We start from the raw sequence: 5,137 nt of genomic DNA, 5'->3' as shown, positions 1-5,137 counted from the left end.
CCTTGGTAGCAGTAGTGTGGCATTTCACAGCCATTCCCTGTTGCCTGTGCTGTCCTGGTTATCTTGCTTTTCTGATCCAGTGCAGGGGGTTGGGGGTGGCAGCTTTCTGTCCAGACACAAACCCTTTGGGTTCTGCTGTGGGGATGTGTCGTTGGGAGCAAAGTGTACAGGATCCCTCCAGGCAACTTCAGGACATTCAGCTGCTTCCCTGAGTGTCCTGCAGGGCTGCAGGGTGCTCTGCAGAGGGGCACAGGTCTGACGATAGTATCTGTATGTTGCCTTGGATCCCCATGGAGGAAACATCTTGGTGCTAAATCCATGGAAATGCTCTGGGCAGATGAAATTATTGTTTTGTGCCTCAGTCTGGGAGGGGAGAGATGATAAAAGGCAAGAAACCATCAATCTGCTCTTCAGCACTGGACTCCTCGATTCCTCTGCTCTCAGCAGTGTGCTGTTTTAGGGAAACAGTTGAGTGTGATGCTCATCCAGCTACAAGCTGCCAGCACAGGGCAGATGAGAACAGGGCTGATGGGCAAAGCAGCACTTCTCTCTGCTTTAAGGGAGCCCTCCTTTCCCCCTCAGGACCCAAACGACTTGACCTACAATGCAGCAGAAATGTCAGTGATTTCAAACATCCACAACAACTGCTAACTGTGGTGGGTGCAACTGCATCAACAAACACAATTCTTTCAGATCAGTTTTTCATTTGGACAAAATTTGAGCAGCTCTTTGATGTATCACAAGTCCATTTAATTTGAGATGACCCTGCATTTCAAGTTCCCTCTCTCTGCAGAGCAAGAACTCCTCAGAAGCCCATTACGGGTCCCTGCTCCCAATGCCCCCATCAGCCAGCAAAACCCAGAGCTCAGAGGAGTGGGATGCAGAGAGGTGTTCTTTTCTTAAAAAGAAAGACCCAGAATGTTGAGTTGCCATGAGGCAAGCAAAGTGTTTTGCTAATAAAGTCTAGCCTAACTCAGTCCTGCCTTTTCCTACTCAACAGATAACCATACCCTGAGGCAGCAAATGCCCAACAGCAGCTCCATCAGCCAGTTCCTCCTCCTGCCATTGGCAGACACGTGGCAGCTGCATCTCCTGAACTTCTGGCTCTTCCTGGGCATCTCCCTGGCTGCCCTCCTGGGCAACGGCCTCATCATCAGCGCTGTAGCCTCTGACCACCACCTGCACACCCCCATGCACTTCTTCCTGCTCAACCTGTCCCTCACAGACCTGGGCTGCATCTGCACCACTGCCCCCAAAGCCATGGCCAACTCCCTCTGGGGCACCAGAGACATTCCTATGCAGGGTGTGCTACAGAGGTCTTTCTGTTTGCATTTTTCATTTCAGCAGAGTATTTCCTCCTCACCATCACGCGCTATGACCGCTCTGTTGCCATCTGCAAACCCCTGCACTACAGGACCCTCCTGGGCAGCAGAGCTTGTGCCCACATGGCAGCAGCTACCTGGGCCACTGGGTTTCTCAATGCTCTGCTTCACACAGCCAACACATTTTCCCTGCCCCTGTGCCAGGGCAATGCCCCGGGCCAGTTCTTCTGTGAAATTCCCCAGATACTCAAGCTCTCCTGCTCAAACTTCAGCTTCAGAGAACTTGGGTTTATTGTGGTTAATGTCTGTTTAGGATTTGGCTGTTTTGTTTTCATTGTTTTCTCCTGTGTGCAGATCTTCAGGGCTGTGCTGAGGATCCCCTCTGAGCAGGGATGGCACAAAGCCTTTTCCATGTGCCTCCCTCACCTGGCCATGGTCTCCCTGTTTACCAGCACTGCTGTGTTTGCCTACCTGAAGCCCCCCTCCATCTCCTCCCCTTCCCTGGATCTGGCACTGTCAGTTTTATACTTGGTGGTTCCTCCAGCAGTGCACCCCCTCATCTACAGCCTGAGGAACCAGAAGATCAAGGATGTCCTGAAGAAAATGATGACTCGATGCTTTCCAGAAGCATCAAACTGCCTGTTGTCTTCCACATCACATTCAGAATGGAACTCGCTGCAGGTCAAGCCTGTCTTCTGTGGTTTTTTTCTGTATTGGTTGTGGGCTTGGGTTTTTTCTTTGCTTTCTTCAACTTTGTATTCTCCACATTGTGTTTTTATTATCGTCATGTTATTTTTATTTCAGAGAGTGAGGAAGCACTGACACAGCATGTGCACAGTAGTTGTGGATTCTCCAGGCTTGGAAACAGTCAAAAGCCATCTCACATGATCTGGGTAATCAGCTCTATATAAGCCTTTCTGGGCAGGGGATGGGACCAGGTAACTCGCAGAGGTCTCTTCCAAATTAAACAATGCTCTGATTCTAAATTGGGAGACATGAGGAAAGGCTGAGAGAAATGACACTCTCAGTCTTCAAATAAGAACCTAAAGGTTCAGCTGTTTAATCTCAGAACACTTGACTAGAGGATGAAGTGAGGAGGAAGTCAGAGAAAACAAAATGATTCCTGAATATAGTGATAGAAAAAATGTCAATGGACATCGTCTGTAACGAAGGAAATTTTTGCTGAAAATTAGGAATTGCTTTTAATTTTTTTTTTCACATTTTGCATATGAGGTCAGAGCATGGATGTACATGGATCCCAGTACAAATGACACTGACTGAAAAAACTGATTAAAATACAGCTCACTGATGGTGACACTGAAAGGAAAAAGGGGGATAGCACAGGTACTATTATGACTCTTCAGATGCTGAGAAATTCTATTTTGTATCATGAAGTGGACCTCGAGTTGGGGTTTGTCACATGGTGCAAATTCCACCTGTGCTGATATTTACTGATACGTCATGTTTGGAGTTTTCAGAGGATTTTCTTAGACATAGGCAACTTTGTTCATTGTTTCTATATTGAGCAAAGTAACTTCTCTGTTAAAAAAGGGATTTTAACTGCTAGATAAGCACAAGCTTGTGACAGCATTGCTGGGTGACATACATAGTAGAGCACAGGTCTGGATATACTCAAGTCACCTGCAATGTCTATCCCTTACTTCTACTCAGCAAAAATCTTCTTGATGCTCTGATCCACTCCAGGCAGGCAGAGAGATTGATACTTCATGAAATGCTGTTGTTTGGGCAGGAGGAGAATTTTACCCCTGCCTGGGGTGTTGAAAAGGCAGGGTCTGCAGTGCTTTAAGTGTGACTCATCAGAGATCTGAGTACTGCATCTCAGAGCTGTTCTGAAGCCCAAGGACCCTCCACTTCTCTAAGGTTCATATCAATCCCTTTTTCTACTCAAGAGAAGAACAAAGAAAAGAGAAAGTGATAAAAAAGAACACACTGACACCACTCTGGGAGTGAGTGATAAAGGAGACCAGGAGGGAGCTCTGCATTCCTCAGCCTCTGTTCACAGGTCCTGCCAGAAAATCTGCTGCAGAATGTGGTCCTGCCAGGACTATTCTCTAATGTGGACTCTCCACATGGTCTCACCTTCCTTAGAGGGCACATTCACTGGCTGTGGCTTGGAATCTATTCTAAAGATTATAGGGTGAATATCTGTCCACCAGGTACCTCCTCAGGCTCTAGAGGACAACCTGTCTCACCATGGACTTCATCACAGCCCACAGAAATATATGAGCTTTGGCATCTGGAGCAGTTCTTCTCCCTCCTTCATCACTGACCTTCCTGACTGCACAGTTGTTTTTCTCTCACGTATTCCCCTTTCTTTCTGCATATATAGCACAGCATTTTTTCCCGTTTTAAATCGCTGTCAGCTGGGATGGTCTCTATGACAGGCAATCAGCCCAGAGTGCTGAGGCCAGCAAGACCTTTGCCTGTCGTGCCCCTTGGCCATTCTTGCAACCATGTGCCTTGAAGGACAATTCTGGAGTGCCCACATGCCAGTGAAGGGGAGATGTGAAGGAACAGATGATGGGGCCGAAGAGAGAAAACCGTGTGTCAGTCCTGCGAAAGGCGCTGCAAACCACTCCCGCTCCGGCCACCCGGCCCCGCAGCCTCGGCGGTGCAGAGCCCCGACCACCGCCCCGCTCCCGCTGCTCTCGCCTCCGCTCCGCAACCAGCCCGGACCCGGCGAGAATCCGACCGGCGCCGGCACAGGGCAAAGTTCCGGAGCGGAGCTGGCGTGAGAGGAGAGGAGGGGAGAGGAGGCGGCGCGTCCGCAGCAGAGAGCAGGGGCTGGCGGGGGCAGCGAGGCGCGGGCGGCGGAGCGGCGGGATGCGGCGGTGGCGGTGCGCGGGGCTGGCGGCGCTGGCCGCGGTGCTGCTCGGTGAGCGGGGCTGGCGGCCGGGGAGGGTCGGTGTCGGGGCTGGGGCTAGGATGGCCGCGCAAGCCCTAGAGACTGGCGTCCTACCTGGCTTCATCACAGACCTCTGCCCCCGATCTATCCTCCTGTCCATCTCCCTCCTCTTCTCCATGGTCTCTGGAAGGCCTTGGCTACTTCTGTGCAAAAAGCAATTCTGTCCATTTTTCCTCTTTAACTCCCCGGCAGTGCGTGCCGGCAGAGCCCAGGTGCGGCAGGAGCCATCGGTGGAGACCACCGAGAACACCGGCATCTCCATCAACTGCTCACAGCCCAACATGGAGACCAGCGATTTCATCTATTTCTACCGTCAGCTCCCGGGTCGAAACCTCGAACTCCTCGCACGGGCTGCTAAAGGGTCCAAAGAGGTGCGGGACCCAGAGGGGCTGATGTCGGTCTCGGCTGACCGTCGCTGGACCGTCCTATGGCTCTCTAAGCCCCGCGTTGGGGACGCGGCAGTGTATTACTGTGCCGTGAGAGACACGGGCAGAGGAGCCTGGGCTGAGGCCGGGCACGAACCACCGCGGGCAGGGCCGGGCGGGGGACGGGGACACAGCGCCGGCCAGTCCAGCACGGCGTTTGTCACATGGTGCAAATCCCACCCCTGCTGGCATTCACTGTCACCATCGCCTCTGGAGCTTTCAGAGGATTTCCTTAGAAACAGACAGCTCTGTTCACCGTTTCTACAGCTGAGCAAAGTAACGCCTCCGCGAAAAGAGGGTGGGTGTTTCATTCCTAGATATGAAGCACAGGCTTGTGACAGCATTGCTGAGTGTCGAGTGACACACACAACACAACAGAGGTCTGGGCATAATCAAGTCAGCTGCACTGTGTATCCCTTACTGCTCCTGAGCTCTCTGATCCAGGTCAGGAAGGAACAGAGATA

The 5,137-nt window shown here is 51.5% G+C and overlaps 1 pseudogene; it reads left to right on the top strand.

The window, feature by feature from the left end:
• Positions 1–946: 946 nt before the first annotated feature.
• Positions 947–4,078, top strand: LOC139675369 (olfactory receptor 14A16-like; annotated as a pseudogene).
• The last annotated feature ends 1,059 nt before the right edge of the window (positions 4,079–5,137 follow it).

Source organism: Pithys albifrons, chromosome 8 (assembly GCF_047495875.1).
Source record: "Pithys albifrons albifrons isolate INPA30051 chromosome 8, PitAlb_v1, whole genome shotgun sequence".
In the NCBI taxonomy this organism is placed as follows: domain Eukaryota; kingdom Metazoa; phylum Chordata; class Aves; order Passeriformes; family Thamnophilidae; genus Pithys; species Pithys albifrons.
Note: the sequence above shows the minus strand (reverse complement) of the source record. Positions and strands in the feature narration are given on the sequence as shown.